General features: G+C 40.4%; 1 long non-coding RNA gene across 2 annotated transcripts; it reads left to right on the forward strand.

Moving 5' to 3' along the window:
• Positions 1-989: 989 nt before the first annotated feature.
• Positions 990-10,510, forward strand: LOC112846104 (uncharacterized). Of its 2 annotated transcripts, none has more exons than XR_003218935.1 (3): positions 990-1,152; positions 1,757-1,852; positions 10,029-10,510. It is a non-coding gene; the product is annotated as an uncharacterized LOC112846104 (long non-coding RNA). The 2 variants fall into 2 exon arrangements; XR_003218934.1 differs by lacking the exon at positions 10,029-10,510 and adding an exon at positions 4,952-5,058.
• Positions 10,511-18,287: the final 7,777 nt, after the last annotated feature.

Consider the following 18,287-nt stretch of genomic DNA (forward strand, 5'->3'; position numbering starts at 1 on the left):
CTAAATGTCGACAGATTTAGAAACATAAATATAAAATGAGCGAGAGACGAGTTTGTGTGTTTGTCAGCTGTTTGTGTGAAGTTGTTCTTTATGTTCACCTCAAATCAACCTGAGTGTCATTTCTCTTTAGTTCTGATCTCACTGCTGAGCTGCACAACAAACCAAGGTCAGTAACCTTCTTCTGTCACAGTTTAAACCTGAGAAATGCTCACTGATGTGACCTGATTGGGTTCATGTTTCACAATGTAAAAAATAAACAGATTTTAACCCTCACAGCTCGTCTGACTGTGAGTCCCAGCAGCTCTCAGTTCTTTAGAAGAGACTTTGTGTCTCTGAGCTGTGAGGAGGACGACAGCTCTGCTGGATGGACTCTGAGGAGAAACACAAGCAAACCAAACATCACTCAGTGTGGAGATGGGTGGGGAGAAAGTGCTGGTTCTTCCTGTAACATCACTGTTTTCCAATTGGACAGTGGAGTTTACTGGTGTGAGTCCAGAGAGGGTCCCATCAGTAACATGGTTAACCTGACAGTCACTGGTAAGCTGAGTGTGTGGAGTTAGTGTTGATGAAGCTGTGTGTAAATGGATGAAATGCTGTAGTTTGTTTCTGTGTTGAGGTGGATCAGTGATCCTGCAGAGTCCTGTCCTCCCTGTGATGGAGGGAGATGACGTCACTCTGCTCTGTAAAACAAAGACCACTCCCTCCAACCTCCCAGCTGCTTTCTATAAAGATGGCTCCCTCATCAGGAAGCAGCCTACAGGTCACATGACCATCCAGCATGTTTCCAGGTCTGATGAAGGCCTCTACAAGTGTGACATCAGCGGTCATGGAGAGTCTCCATCCAGCTGGATCACTGTCACAGGTGACACACTCACCTGTCTGTGTTTCTGCAGCTTTCAACATTCACAATGTGACGACAACTTAATGACTGTGTTTGCTTTATTTTAGACAAACACACCACCACACCTCCACCTACATCCACACCTCCACCTACATCCACCTCTAACCCTGGTTCCATCTCCATCATTCTTCCTCCATCACTCTCTCCTTCTGTTCTCTCTGTGTTGTCATGTGTTGGATCAGTCTGTGTTGTGGTTCTACTGGTGTTACTGGTTCTGCTGGTGAGACGATGTGTTCACAGGAAACCTGAAGGTGAGACTCAGACTTCATATCTGAGTTTTTAGTAGAATAAAGTTCACATTCATTATGACTACACCCAGACAGCAGTATTCCTTTATTTTACCATTTACATCCATGGCAATAACTATTAAACTTTAAATGAAGAAATAAAGATGTATAACTGACATATTCTCATTCCAAGACATAACATACCAAATCTACAAATTGTCTGTATGCTTCGCGTTTGGAGGTATGAGGTCCGTTTGGAATGAATCTAAACATTTAGGGCTGGAATAGATGGCTGGAGCTTGTGTCATTGGTATGTTATGTGTTGGGAATGAGAATGTTCTGGGATAACACCTAAATACTTTTATGGTTACATACTAAAATTCAGTGTGTAGGCTACTACAAACATTCGGTCAATAATGAAAAATGATCCATCCATAGTTCCCACATGCACTGCATTTAACCCCTTTCCACGTAGGCCATATAAATCCAGGTGACATCTAATTCAGTCATGCTTGATGGATGGAGCTCACTTTACTGATTATTTACCTCTCTGTAAATGCCGACATTGCAGCGAATATCTGTTTAGGTATTTAATTGAACTATTTTCCATATTGGATCATTTCATCAGATCAAGAAGAAACTGGAGAAGATGACATCATCACTCATGTCATGTACAACATCCAAACATCCAATCATCAACAACAACCAGTCACACAAAGAGGAGGTAATTTTGTGTTTTCTTCATGGGGGGGGGGTGTTCAGGGATGCTGTTCACACATTTTCACTCTGTTATTGTAGTAAAGATGTTGGTCAGTGTACTTGTTGTTTTGTTGGATTACTGCATTGGAAATGTGGTTGTCTGAGGGGACGGATTCACTTTTGAAACACTGGAGGAATTGCAGTTTTTGTCAGTTCATTTTTCAGCTCTGGAAGTTTCTGTTTGGTTTGTTTGATATTTTTATTAATTTTTTTTAATTTAACCTTTATTTAACCAGAAGGTCCCTTTGAGATTAAAAACCTCTTTTTCAAGGAAGACCTGGCCAAGACAGGCAGCAGCGGTTGTCTCACAGTGACAGAAATTACTTAATTAAACACAGACAGCAACAACACACATGCAAAAATAAATGAGAAAAATAAAATAAAATCAAGAAAAATAAAGTAAGTAAAATTCAATCAAGTTCAACAACACTCAATAAAATTAAATAACAAAAATCAGTTAAAATGAGAATCAATCTAATTGAAACAACTGCATGTTATGAAATTATCCTCAAGGATTCTTAGTTTAGATTTAAAAGCACTTAATGAAATGAATTCAGTCATTTTCCATTCGTTCTGCAGTTCCAAGCCAAGGGTGCTAAATGGGCAAAAGCTCTTTTACTAAATTCAGTTTGGGCAAATGGAACAGAAAGCAACAAGTAACCATGCGCATGAAGAGAATCCGACCAGCATGTTTCACTGCAAGCAGGGAACATATATAAGAAGGCAGCAACCCAAGTATTGCCTTATATATAAAACTGTATAAATGAGAGTTCTTCTGACTTACCAAAGCAGGCCATCCTACCTGAGATGAGTCTGAGATTTACTGTTAGTGATGAACCTCAGTGAAGCATGATACACAATATCAACCATTCAAAGACATTGAGCAGAAGCATTCATATATAGAGTATCTCAATAATCCAGCACAGGCAAAAATGCTGCAGCAACAAGCTGCTTCTTTGTATTAAAAGAGAAAGTTTTATAGTACAGAACATCACCATTATGTAGGGCAGGTGTTGTCAGTTTGGCTGCTGAGTAGTTAAATTAGCTTCTAAGGTCTTAACAGTGGGAACATTAATGCAACATAAGAGTGATGGTATTTAAAAAAAACTATCACATTGAGATCAGGAGTGCTCAGGGTGGTATGGCTGTAAGCATAGAAGGTGGAGTAGTTCAGGTGGAAGCGCAGGTCACCTACTAAGGCTGGTGGTTCGATCCAGTCTGAATGCCAACTATCCTGGCAGAAGATACTAACCCCATGTTGATCTCAGACATATCTATTGGAGTATGCATGTGGAACACGTTCTTCCAGTATTGTTCACTGTTTTCCGTCCTTCCTTCTTCCAAAAGTTGATTCTTCAGTCTCAGCTGACTGCAGGTTTCCCCAAACCTTATAAACAGTACATTTGCATAATGACTGAAACCAGCCCACTGAAGGAACAATGGGCTGGGAGGTCAGTTCCTTGGTCATTAATATGCAAAAGTTTAATGACCAATGGCCATGAGTACCATTCACAGAGAGTTGGGGAATGGCTGCAATCTCAGCATTGTAAGATGGTGAAAGATGCAACCTTAGGCCCCCTCCTCGATTCAGAGAACATTTATGCAACATAGGAGTGATGGTATTTAAAAAATATCACATCGAGATCACTTAGTTTTTAGGCTCCATGTTAGCTCAGACACATGTCCACCTCACAATCTGGCTCAAACACAGTCAGGTGTGCTGTGACCTTTAGCTGCATTGTAACGGAGCAATAAATCCAGAAGTGCCTCAGATGAGATCCAGGTGTGTCTGTTTTTTTGGTATTGTTAAACAAACACGTTGTGATCGGGATTAGCAAGAAATTTGTCATCACTGTGAGACGTCTAAAGAGGCAGACTGAACAGACAAGTATTTAATTAAATGAATCATTTAACTTTTTTAAAGTTCTGTATTTTCTGTCTGTACCTAATGAAGGAACCAGATTTGTTCATGTGTGGAAGTTGTATTATCACAAAGTTCTGTATGTAAAACCGGAGCAGCAACTTCCTGTTGTTGACTACAGTTAACTGTAGTCTGAAGCTGATGAGACTTCTAACCACAGTTTCTCCTGGTTGGGCCGGAAAAGTGTTTGTGCTGTGAGAACATGTTTGCTTTGTTGTCTGTGGTGAAGTGCTTCATCTGCAATGGAGGAAGATGGCAGCTTTGTGGTCCTCACCCTTTTTCACAGTCACTCCTCCCAGTTCTTTGAGGTCACCCTGTGTTTTACTGCAGAGGCACTTAAAAAAAGAAAAGTTTCTGTGGTTTATAAAAGACATCACTTACTGTATTCATAATGGTGTGGTAACAACAACAACAACAGATAACAACATTGTTTTGTAGTGCAGCCCAGAATGTTAGACACACAGACATCAACATGAAAACACACAGCATGGGCAAAAATGCCACGCTCACTTTGATAACCTAAATGACAGAGCATGTATATTTTTTTATATTATACCAAAGTAGGTTTTAAACTATTGTACTGATGATGGGAGGGTTGGACAACTAAACTCAAAGATTCTCAGTGTGTTTAAGGTCTTTAGGTTTTTGTATTAAAGGTCTTTCTAGTGGCGGCCAATCCATGAGCAAAAATGATCTCTCATCCTCTTTCCACCATTAGTTTTGACAGTGAATCCTGATTCCTCATTATTTTGACCACATAACTTTGCTGAACGTCAGCCTGACCAACCAAAGCAACCCCAAACCTCACACAGTAGACAGGGAACACAGTGGGGTCACGTCATCAGCCTCTCTTCTTAAATTATGCGCCCATCATACAGGAAAATCTGGGCTTATCAGATCACATGACCTTTTTCCATTGGTCCACGGTCCAATCTTCAAGCTCCTTAACAAACTAAAGCTTTTTCTTTTTTATTAGCATCTCCAACAAATGGTTTTCACAGCTGTTTAGTCCCAATCATTGAGTTCTCTTTGCACTGTGCATGTGGAAATTATTTGTTTTATTATTACAAATAACTCAGTCCTACTGCAAATTTTTTATGATCTGATTTTTTATTTTTTTTGTTTGAAAATTATGAAATCAAGCGCATTTAGGGATGCAGGCCCAGCAGTCTACCTGAGTGTTGTTGCTGACCATGTCCATCCCTTTATAACCACAGTGGACCCATCTTCTAATGGCTCCTGTGCACCACTGCTCACTGTTACCCTCTGACTACAGAGGGTAACAGTGAGTACCCTGTTTTTGTTTTGTGGTTGTGGGTTTCACCAAGAGTCAGTTCGACTGTGGCTAACCGATACATGCTTCTCTTTAGTAGAACATAAAGAAACACTGAACCTCAACCACGGGCTAAAAGCAGCAAGGACATCATTCAGTAGCTGCAAACTAAAAAGAAAAGCTGCAGTGTAGGATGTGCTTGAGTCTGAAGAGCTTTTATTTCTTATTTTCCTTCCTCAAAAAATGATCAATAATATCAATAGAATCATTCCAGCTTTTGATCAGCACCATGGACAACAACTAAGGTTAAAGGTCAGGGGAACAGCTACATGTATCTAATCTAATACTCATAGCATTTTCTTCAGCCAGGTTAGCATGAGCCCATAGACACTCAACCATGTTAAAGTAACATAAAGACAGCTGTTTTTAAGCATGGGACAAAGAAAGTAGCCCGTTAACCACAGGTCCTCACAGACGGACCGGATGGGTACCACCTTACCAAAAAGGTTCACTCATTTATAGTAATACTCATTCAACAAATGTTTTCCAGTGGACCAACATCTAGATATATTACACATATACTACAGTATAACTACAAATATTCAACATATAAGTGGTAACAGTGTTTCAGACCTTTACAAAAACACAAACTACTCACCTATGAGAGCTTCATCTTTCAGGCTTTGACCTTTAGCAACACTGCTCAAACCCTCTCATCTCTCCACAAGGTCAGGGAAGCAGGAGGCACTGAAGGTGCTGCAGCACCCCCTGATGGATGATTGAAGAGTTGTGTGTCCACAGTTACTGATTAAAACACAAGGAAGTTTCATTACTTTAGTTTGTTTTTGGATTTTAATGATGTTTTGATTCCAGTAAATATTCTAGTAATTTTTACCACATTTGTGGAAAACAACACACAGCACAAAATAATGGTTGCTGTCTTTGTGTGCTTGTTACCCAGGTAAAAACCATGCTGCCATAATTTACTTTTAAATCTTCTATTCATAATTATTTTTAATGGATGCAGCCTGGTTACCAGAATTAGTTGATAACTTCATCACTTCATTATCTCGTTCAAAAATGGTCAATTCTGTCTATAAGGAAAAAAAAACATGAAAGTTACCATCATGCAAATATTAAGCTGATATCACGTCGATGACATCCTTCTTTTATATACAGTCTATAATTTACCTCATGTTTTGTATATCCAGCAGCTTTGTTAGCTCTCTACTGTCTCGCTGGAAACTGACATGTATCATCATGGGCTGCTCTCATTTTCACTAAGAGACAAACACGTTTACTGCGTTTATAGTTACGGACAGTGATGGGAATAACGGCGTTAAAAGTAACGCGAGTGCACATGAGTGTTGGTGATTGGCTGAGGAATATAGTAGCCATGGTAAACCAATCACATGACCAATTTAAGATGACATAGCAACAAGATGCTACATCAACTCAAGACAACCCTGAGTCTCCAATTGGATGTGACCTGGATGTGTACATATCTGTGATCCTTTTCATATCTTTAGATTTAGATCTATTTACATTGTACACTCAGATGGTGAAAAAATGTGTCGATTCTACTCTATTATAAAGAAAACTCAAAAGAATGGAAAGAATGGTGTGCAGCAGGCTGATCAGGGACAGACAGGATTTATTCCAGCAACTCCCAGTTATTCCAAGACCAGGTGAGATAAACAGTAAAATCTCACCTGTTAGTGACTCTAGCCTCCTGATTAGATTAGATTAGATAAACCTTTACTAGTCCCACACGTGGGAAATTTGTTATCCACACACTGGTGATCCTTTTACTGTCATTGATTTTTTCTATCTATGTGTTGTACCTAATTTGAAAGTATAAGATAACTGATTTAAAATGTGACATCTTCTAGTAGAGGTTAAAGTGCTGTCATTTTTAAAGCAACCGCTCTGTTGTAACACCCGGTTTAACCAGTAGAGGGCAGCAGACTTTAAATTTGCCTTTGTTTTTCAGCTTCACTGAGAGGTTTACCTGTTTGAGCTCTGTGCTGGTTCAGGAGCCAGTCAGAGTCACGTGGTCACAAGTGTGTATTTTATTAGACACCAAAATGTTTCAGTTTCATGTTTTATCCTAAAATACTGAGTGTGACAATAATGATAAATGATTAACCATCAAACACGGTTCACATACTGACAGCACAGGGTGTTCTTCTTCTTTCATTCTCTACATAACTGTAAAATGCCGACTATAATGAAAACTAACTATTCAGGTTTGTTATATTGTTGACCCCAAAACATATTCATGTTTGAGAGAAAACTGAGAGAAACTGCTGCCAGAAACCATATTTATTTAAATGTAAAAGTGTTTCCATGCCAATTGCTGTGCAGTTGGTTTCTGGATGCCTACAGCAGTAAACCTCTTCCTCCATCAAGCATGCTGACGCTGCTCTGTGCAGTTTGCAGTGCCTGCTGCTTTGAGTCTGTGGCTGTGGTTTAATATACATCTTTTTGTTTTGTTTTCTGCACTGAAGCCAGGCATGTATTGGTAAGCCACAACAAAAGTGGAGCAAATCAAGTTTTCCATCTCCCCCCATGTTTGAAACCCACAGAACCACACGAGGAGCATGAGAGAGCAAAATTTCATCAATCCCACAGAGATAACCCCCGACCCCACGCTGCGTGGGAACAGGAGGAGGGCAAATGTAAATAAATACCACAAAACATCTGGAAGTTTTTAATGTTACATAGAAATATCCTTATTTTACATTATTTATATAAATATTTCACATTGCTGATTTTGCATCAAAATGCAAATTATGAATCACGGGTCCAACAACAGCAGATTAAGACATAAAATATATTTAATAAAATCTGTAACATGTGGATGTCCTCTGGTCTGAGGTGCTGGGGGACCAGTTAAAGACCACCAGTTGGACATCAGTGGTTGGACTGGTGGACTACTTCAGTGAAGAATAGACGACGTCTGACTCTGGTTTAAAGTCTGAACACAAACAGTTGAAACAACAGGAAACATGATTAATAATCAGTAATAAGCTCATCAGCTTCACTGAATGACATTTAAATTTAAACTGACAGATTTTATCAGACAGGACGGGCAGCGACACTTAAAAACAGGAACCAGCTCCAGAGTCTGCCGCCTGTTTGCAACTCAGCAAGATTTTCAGAGGAAACTGTGTAATCCTCACATGAAACACAGAAATAGTTTCCACACCACCATCTGAGGCATTGCTGGTTTTTTTTTTTTTTTTTTTTTTTTTTACTGTTTTACCCTGCTTTAACTTTTTTATCGACTGAAACAAACTTTAAGCATCAAATGATCAACTTCCCTATTTAGTCTTACTGTGGTGACAAAATTAGCGGTTTGACACTAAAAGCTGAGGCTACATGTTGTCTACAATGTACCAGGATGGTCCACTGGTAACTAAGTGTGTTGTTGATTTATGTTTTTCACGGAATATCCTGCAAAACAGACTTAAGTATCCATATATACTCTATGCTGCACTGTACACAGCAGGCTGTGGTGTTCATGTAGGTTGCAGCAAAGGCAGTGGGCATCGATCTAAATTCAAGGTGATGATGTTCACTCAGTAAATTCTACCTTTTAAATTAGCTAGTATCTATTATCAGGGGTTTAAAATTCATGAAAGCTCATGAAACATCTGCTTTTACGTGTTTAAATCAGCTGGCTCAGTTCACAAAGATCAGTGAATATCAGTCACAGCCTGTACCCACAGTAAAGTCTACCACATGATACATATGTGATTTACTTTTAAGTAACTCTTTTCCCCATGCTGCGCCACTACAGCCAATCTAAAGGTTTCCCCACCTGCCAAATCACACATTAACACCTGCCCTTCACTAAAATGTGACTACTGAGATATTTCCTTGTTGTGTGTTTTGATTTTGACCAGATTTTGGCATTTATTTTGTCAGTTTTCTTAAATTTGGCTCAAATTGGCTCAGCACTTGAAATTGAAACTCGTTCTCAACAAAGAAAACTCCTTCTTTATCTTACGTTGGGCCTTGAGCTGATTGGTTTGTCTTCTGTCTAAAAACACGCTAGTTTAGTCATTTGAAAACTTGTTATCAGTGTAGTATGCTTATGCATCACACTAAGAGGAGGAGGAAGTTGTTTGGTTCCTGCGTCTTTCAAGATGCGAAGGTTGATATCCTGAGCTTGAGTGAGAACATGGTTAGCTTAGCTTAGCATGACACTGCTAGCTTTGCTCTGTTTAAAGTGAGAGATAAAGAGCAGCTGTACCTCTGGTCCTCTTTGGGCTGATGGCTACTTGTTCATAACTAAGATCTTTAGTTTTCACTGAGGAGTAGACCGCCATGCTGTCGCTCTCTGTAAAATAAAACACATTTAAATTACTGCAGGTACAACAACTGCAGCACCACAGCTACTACAAAACACTTTATTTGTTATGTTGCATCATGAAGAATACAAGTGATGAGTATTTTTTAAACTCCAAAGGGGTTTTCACATCTTTTCTCCTCTTCACACTTCTGCTGTGAGCCAATGAGTGACCTGATAGAAGCATGAGGTGTTTATGTGAAAAACAAAGGTGACATCCACAAAACCGCCGTGCTCTTTTACTGCAAACTGCCACACTTTCCCCACAGCGCATGAAGCAAACATCTTATTGCAACACTGCAACACTCCACTGTTAGCCAACGCAAAGCAGACTGCACTGCAGCTGGCCTCAGGCTACAGGAGGAAGTTTCTGCTGTGGTTTGACATGCAAATTAAAAAAAGATAAGTTAATGAATCGTATTAAAGGACTGCTTGAGAAGCTCCTAGGAACCACCTCTGATACAAATCACAGTTTCCATGCTGCCCACACTTTAACTGTTACTTGAATCATCCATGAAATTAACAAAGAGCCACATTAAAAAGTCAAACACTTGTTGATTCCAACTTCTCTCTTTTTTTCCACCCGACAGATAGGCGGAGGTGTGAGACGTAAAAACAGGAACCACCTCTAAAGTCTGCTGCCTGTCTGCATCGCAAGAGTCAGCAAGATTTTCTAAAGACACTACGTCCTTCCTCACAAGACACCATCCCGAAACCATTTTTTTGTTTCTTTTTTTAACTTTATCTGTCTTCTGTTTTTATGATGACAATAACTCGTGTCTCGGACAGAAAACGACCCTGCTTACACTTACTGCTGTGATCGTGCAGCGTTGGTTATGGCACGCGCATTTATTTTTTCCTCATACTTTGTGTTGATTATAATATAAATTTACATTGCATTTTGGATTTTGCTGTATTGTGTTATAAGTTTTACATATTTAACTACTTCATACACGGCATCTTTTAGGAGGTAATTTTAGTGGTAACAGAGGGACTGTTTTATGGAGTGTAACGTATCCTGTGTGCCATGTGTGTCGAGGAGACGACAGAGTAAAAGGTTGAGTGCACACCGTCCTGCCCTGTTAGTGCTTTTTTTTGTTTGTTTAAATAAAAGATCATTTTAAGAGAAAGCCCACCACACACCCATAGCCCAGAAAGACCAGAGCGCATGGTTACAATTGTACAGTTGTGTTAACACTGAAAACTTTTGCTGCACCACAGGCCTGAACGGTCTAATAATAACTAGGACTCTACAGGTATGTTCAGATATTTGTTCTTTAGGCAGGTGTTCAGTTGTTAGTTTGACTTCTTTGTCCAACTCTAATTTACCCAGTCACATGCACTTACAGTACTTTTATCTATGCCTAAGCATTCTAGCATTCACACACTCAGTCACACTCTGATCGATGTTTCAGGGAGAAGTCATGGGTTGATCTGCTGACCTTCTGACTGGTATGACCCAACTCTACCACAGCCACAGACGTCCTATCCTACTGATACAGATTAAGTAATGGAATCACACAAAATGAGTTTTATATAAATGTGTTTTTTAGCTGATTCAGTCGGCCTTATCTCTGTAGTATTAAGCTGATGCCAGCTTTATGATAACGTTTACAGTCACATGACTGAGATCATTTAAAACAGCTGCTTGGCTTTTAGAATCACTCGGTCTTTTGGAAAGTGATATCTGTATGGCTCTGGTGTAACAATAAAGGAGATGTTGTGGGGGGTTTTAAAATGGAAGAACTTAAATAGAAAGAAAAATAGGACCTAAGGTTGAACCTTGTGGTGCACCACAGACAGTGTGAGCTGTAGATAAAGAGAAGTAATCCATGGTGACCAAAAGGTTTCTTCCTAAAAGGAAAGAATAAAAAATACCCCCAAAACTCAGTGATGCCAGTCCATGTTTTACTTTGATTGATGCACCTGAAGAATTACAGTTGCTTTTTCTCCCATTTCAACTTTTAAATGAACATTATTTGTCAGCTTAAGTGGGCAAGTTTCTGTACTGTGTAGAGCTTTAATGTAGCTAAAAAATGAAGCACAGCTGTCGTCTAATGCTTGTTGAATGGTAATGTTCACTGTGTCAGCATTAGAGCTACAGTTAAGTAAGTGCACAGCTATGCTACCTGTGTTCAGACAACACCCCAGCAAACATGTTCTCTTGGGCTCTCCACTGAGGAGCGGTAGAAGGCCAGCAGCAGCTTCTGGCTATTCTTCGTCAGGACACGGAGGAAGTGCTGGGCCTTCTTTACCAGGGTGTTTAAACGAATTCAGCTTGAGGTAAATTTATGAGAACCACCAGGACATGTTCACTACCTCCTGTGTGCGGTTTTATCTTCATTATACTTGACGGTGATGTTGGTTGGGTGAGTTGGTGTACAGTCACAGTCGTACAGGGTGTAGAGTAGGGGGCTGAGAAGGCAGCGCTGTGGGGATCCGTTGCTGAGTGACAGTTGGGGGTAGAGATGGTCCAGTTTGGTGGTCAGGATGTCTGAGATTATGGTGTTGACCAACTAGAGAGTTTGTTGGTCATTTATCCTCAAAGACAATCTATAACTGACCTCATATGCTGCTCACGTGTCTTTATTAAAAGGTTGCTTTCGGGGAAAGATGAGAAGTTTGATATCATTTAAAATTTTGACCAAAGCCCAAGAGTGAGTCATAATGTCACTCATAATAGTGACTGCAAGAGGAAGTAAGGGGAAGAAGAGGAAGTAAATCTACTCTGTTCACGGTTAAACATAACGAGGAGCTTTAACCCTGGACCTCTTTGATCCGACCTGCTTAGATTTTCCAAAACTGATTCCAGAACTGATTTTGATATGATTACTGGGAATAACTGTTAGGTCACGAAAAATATGTCAAAACTGTATTTGTAATGTTGCATCATGTAGAAAGTACGTGAACTTCATACACTGCAGAAGTACCTCACAGTTTTTTCTCCTCTTAACACCTCTCTGCTCTGAGCCAATGAATGACAGGATAGACCTGTGAGATGTTTTGTGTGAAAAAGAAAGGTGACATCCACCAAGCTGCTGCTTCTACAATCTAAATGACACACTTCACCACAAGCTACATTCTCACAACATGAACACTATTACTATCCAAGCCAGAGCACATAGCAGATAGAAATCTCACCTGCTTCAGACTAACTGGTTTCAACCACAGGACGTTGCTTCTCTATCTTGTGTGTGTACCAAGGCACATCTGGGCCTAATGTGGGCTTTTGGCATGTATTGCTCACTTACAGCATGACCGATGTTCTGTGGTAGAGAAGTGGCCCAAATGTTACTGCACACATGGCATCTGGTCAATTCACAGTGCGCCTGTGGCTGAGCTGAGGCAGACAGTTAGAGAGCCACATGTCGCTCAAAGAAAATGGCAGATGTGCCATATTTGTGCTAAAATCACATCAGAAAGCACAACTATTGAGCTGGATGACCTGTCTGTTCATCATCATAACAACATGCTTACACACACCATCCCGCAGCAACAAGTGTGGATTAATCTGCTGCTAAAGAAAATCGACAACAAGTGCAGCGTTTCCTGTTTCTTTGAGTGAAGCAACACAGAGGAAGTTTGTAGGTTAGATTTTTAGTGTTTTAACATTTTATGTATTCATTTAGAACCAAAGAGCCACCACAGACAGTCATGCTGTCAGGAAGTGTTGAAAGAACCAATAATACATTTTTGTCTTTGGCCTTTCTCTAAGGTTACTGTCAGCAGGAATTAATAAAAAACATTAAAAAACTAAAAGTGTGACATTTACAGACTGAAAATGTATCCATACAATTTCAGTTGCATAAGCAGAGACGCTACATTTCCGTCATCCAGCTCCTCTGAGTGGGACACCATGATGTTCTCAACCCAGCCGAGGGACGTCCTTTTCAGATGCTTGAACCAGTTCAACTGGTCCCTTACCATGTGGAGAACCCCCACTAAATAATTGAGCTCCTCGCCCTATGTCTAAGAGAGAGCCCAGGCAGCTCTGCAAGTTGTATCCAGACCCTACTCACAGCTTGTGGCTATAGAAGGAGAGACAAATAGCTAAAATCGTAGCATCAACCCTGCTGAAATCCTCAGATGTTACTACCTGCTCAATCTGCTGCCCTTTTTTGGGGTAATGACATGACCAGTGGCAGCTGTTTAGGATTGATTGACAGCAAAATTACAACTTACAGCAACTGTTTGGGGCTGAATTTCTAAGGTAAGCCGCCAAACACTAATCAAATAAACTTAATTAACTGATCATCAGTAAGTGTTTACCGCAATTTCCCCAGCAGTCAACATCCCAGCAAATTGACCCCCAACTGCAAAACATCCAACAGCTACACCTCAGACTCTACAGGTTTTAGTTAGCATGCTAAATGTCAAAGTTCATTATGGTAAAATTAAAAAAATTTAAATCAAAAAAGACTTCCCAGGGGAAAACGTCTTCTCTCTTTATGTTTTGTTTTGGGATTTTTCACATCTGAACAAACCAAGAAATCAGAAATCAAGACTTCTGGAACTTTTTCCTTTGCACAGATGAGACCAAAGTGTAAATGTTTGTCCTTAATGCACAAGAAAACGTTTGAGGGAAAACCAAACACTGCACATCAAAACTGACGACACATACCGACTGTCAGCATGGTGGTGGAGGGGTGATGATTTGGGCCTGTTCCGAAGCACAGGACCTGAGCACCCTGCAGTAAATGAACTATTAACTTCTCTGTATTCCAAAGTGTTCTAGAGTTTAATGTGAACCGAAAAACCAAAGCTTGGTCCAAAGAATCAAGGTGTTACAACAGTCTAGTCAAATCCCAGACCTCAGTCTCATTGGAATGTTTAAGAGACTGTTAGTGATCTTATTAAGAGAGCTGATCATCACAAATGCCCACAAACCTCAAAGACCTGATTCAATGATGCAAAGAAAAGTCGGCCGAAATTCCTTCACAATGACAAGACTGTGACAGTCATATAGACAAGAAGAAGATGAAGAAAAGAAGATAAATACACAAGGTGTACTTAGTTTCTCACAAAACAGCTGAGGATTCTGTGAAAATGTTCATCATCACATGGCTGTAAGAAGCCAATCAGGAAACTGGCACATGTACGTACTATCAGAAAGATCTAATTTAGCTCACTGTTTAAATGCAGCAGTATGTGGTTGGTTTCTTGTGTTCACAATGCTTGGTAATTACTAAATATGAGCGTGCTACTAAGATGGTGAACATGCGAAGTTCAAATGTTATGAACTATTAAAGTGTTAGCATTCATATGTTAGCATTTAGCTCAGTGATTGGATGTAGAAACGAACCCAGATTGAGAAAAAGAGGAGCAGCTCTACCTTTTGTCTTTGACTTTTTCTTCATATTTGATGACGATTTCTCCATAACTGACGTCTTCAATTCTCGTTTCTGAGTAGACGGTAGAAGAATCTCTCTCTGCACAATAAAACACAAACTATTTAGATGATTTGGAATGTTTAAAATAGTTTAAGCAGAAGATAGAATCACTGAAAAGGTGACTGCTTCTGTGACAGATAAAATGTACTCAAAGAACTGAGTGACCACAGATCAGATAAATGATAAGAATATCAAACAACTAACAAATTATTACTTTCATAAAAGGTAGATTCAGAGTCTAAACAAAGATACTGGGATTAATGGAATTTAAAATGTTATCACATAAATGTTTTTCAAGTTTAAAGAAATGCATTTCGAAACCGCATACAGAAGTTCTTCTCTGGTTTTAAACTAACAGCCCTGTGTTGAAACACCTGCAGCTGAAGTGTTTTCTTTCTGTCACAAACAGGATGCTGAACAACTGTGGAGCTGTTAGCTTCAGCTAACCACAGACAACAGACAGTCCAGCATGCAAAGAACAATTCTCACTTTGTATTGTGTGAAACTTTACATACAAATATATTTCACTAAGATGGTGTTGCATACTAAACAACATTAACTACCTATGAAAAAGTCATTTGAATAATCTTTGTCATTAAATGTGTAAATTATGAAGGTGAGCTATATGCCTACCATGCTTCATAATGTTCTCGCGATTTATCATAAACGCACAACGTTAGACTAACACCAAGTCTTAACTTCTTGAAAAGATGAAGCTCTTCATGATCCAGGGTGTGCTCAAAATGCACACTGTCACATGCTTCCAGTTTCTTATGTGCCCTCGATTTTACATTCCTAAAGCATTACCCCAAATTGAACCACTCTGGAGCCTTGTCCAGCTTTGGTATACAGTTTATCAAATAAGCTACATGGACACAGGATGCCAAGAAAAATGAGAAGTACACTCACGTAAATCTGTACTAAAGTAACAAGACATTTGTTTCCTGTTTCAGCTAATGCTTGTTTCTCAAACAACCTCCATGTTACCGAACCGTGTCACGGATTTCCGTATTCTCCTGTACAGGATGCTCACTCTGTTACTGAAGGTCTTTACCTGAGGCAACTGTTCCTGTCATTCAGAGTCACATGAAGTGAACTGAAGTGAACGCTACATGCATTTCAAATATTTGCTTTATATATTTGGAAATGTTGTAGTGGTATAAAACTGGCACATCTCCCTTATCATAAACATACAGCTTTCTGACACCATCTCCCGCCAAAATTTCCCCGAACATTACCTCTGCTGTGTTTCACAGGCTGCTGTTGACCATGTGATATTTTGACGTCACTGTATGTGACATCTTCTCCTGCAGCTTTGTTTTGATCTGCTGACATGTTTTCTGTGATTATATTTGTCTGTTTTCTCACCACCAGAACCACAACACAGACTGACCCAACAGAGATTAACACAGAAAGAACAAGATGCGGGGGAAAGGCTGATGTTGGGATAGAGGTGGATGTAGATACAGGTGTGGGAGTAGATGGAGATGTGGTTGTAGATTTCCCTTAAATAATCAACATATAATCATTAGCTTATTGTGAATGTTGAAAGCTGCAGAAACACAGACAGGTGAGTGTGTCGCCTGTGACAGTGATCCAGCTGGATGGAGACTCTCCATGACCGCTGATGTCACACTTGTAGAGGCCTTCATCAGACATGGAAACATGCTGGATGGTCATGTGACCTCTAGGCTGCTTCCTGATGAGGGAGCCATCTTTATAGAAAGCAGCTGGGAGGTTGGAGGGAGTGGTCTTTGTTTTACAGAGCAGAGTGACGTCATCTCCCTCCATCACAGGGAGGACAAACTCCACTGTCTGACAGGATGATGAAGCTAATGTTACAAGAAGAACCCACCCATCTCCGCACTGAGTCCTCTGTTGTTTGCTTGTGTTTCTCCTCAGAGTCCATCCAGCAGAGCTGTCGTCCTCCTCACAGCTCAGAGACACAAAGTCTCCTTCAAAGAATTGAGAGCTGCTGGGACTCACAGTCAGACGAGCTGTGAGGGTTAAATTGAGAAATATATATAATACATCTACTGTATGTTATACTAATGGATCCATTCTGAAAACATGAACCCAATCAGGTCATATCAGTGAGCATTTATCAGGTTTAAACTGTGACAGAAGAAGGTTACTGACCTTGGTTTGTTGTGTAGCTCAGCAGTGAGATCAGAACTAAAGAGAAATGACACTCAGGTTGATTTGAGTCGAACATACAGAACAACTCCACACACACAGCTGACAAACACACAAACTAGTCTCTTTCTGATGTATCTGCTCAGTGTGTAATCATAAATATTGCTTGTGGAAGATATGTTATCCATGTATCCACTCTCAAACTTACACGTGCACCAAGTTCAGAATCACGGTTTAGCGAAACTTGTCTTTAGACTGTGGAAGAAACACACACAGACAGTAACGAGGTGTTCACTCTTGTTTATATAAAATTCATGTCATTCATTATATTCATGTGTACTGACTGCATATAAGACCAAGAACATTTAAATAACACAGTAAAGTCATGTGTCCACTGTGCAGCTGTGTTGATATAATGAGTGAATGATTTGAGCTTTTCACTGCCTGCTGTGTTTCCTCGACTCCTGAGCAAAGATAAAGAGTCAGTTCAGACCAGGGCCCTGTTTCAGAAAGCCGGTTTAGTGCAAACTCTGAGTAACGGTGCGCACACACCGAACGCAAAAGAGGCGGCCAGAGCGTCAGGTTCACATGTAAAGTCAATGGAACGAGTGCGATGACACGCGATTGCGCATCCGGCGAAAATGCGGAGGCAGATTTGCGTCGCGAAAACGCCAAAACCCGTGAAACGCGCGTCAGTGTACCGCGTGGGGCGCGTGTGACTCGCGAAAGAAAACCACGCGTGTCAGATTGTGTGTTGCATTTTGTGCACACGCTCGAGTTGGAAAATATGAACTCCGGCGTCAAATCGCGCCCCGACAACCAATCAGGAGGCCGGTGACGTGGCTGTAACCAGGTCACGGGGCAGATCAAACCAAAGCCCTTCATTCTTCATTCAGTATGGAGGAAAAACTCATCACTGCCGTGGCTAATCACCCAGAGCTGTATGATGCCAGCTGCTACTTCTACCGAGACAGGATTAAAAAGGACCGAGCTTGGAGGCACAGAAGTGGGGAGATCGGGCAACCTGGTAAGTTCATTCATTCTTCTTTTTAATTTTCAGACTGACCCGACAAAGCCGCACAAAAGCTAGCAAGCCCGCCTACTGTCCCGCTATTTTCCCACTGATGTACAAATACCGTTCTGCTTTTATGCATGTTGTCATATAGGAATATGGTTTATTAATAAACAGCACACAGTGGTCCCGCTCATCCGTCACTGCCTCGCTTTTTCGCTTTATTTTATATTGCACAGTACAGCATTGCATTCTGCAGCCTGATTGACAAATCTCCTCCGTGTCGTGTCTCCTGCACTTGCCAAATTTAT

Source organism: Oreochromis niloticus, linkage group LG3, assembly GCF_001858045.2.
Source record: "Oreochromis niloticus isolate F11D_XX linkage group LG3, O_niloticus_UMD_NMBU, whole genome shotgun sequence".
NCBI classification, from domain to species: Eukaryota; Metazoa; Chordata; class Actinopteri; order Cichliformes; family Cichlidae; genus Oreochromis; species Oreochromis niloticus.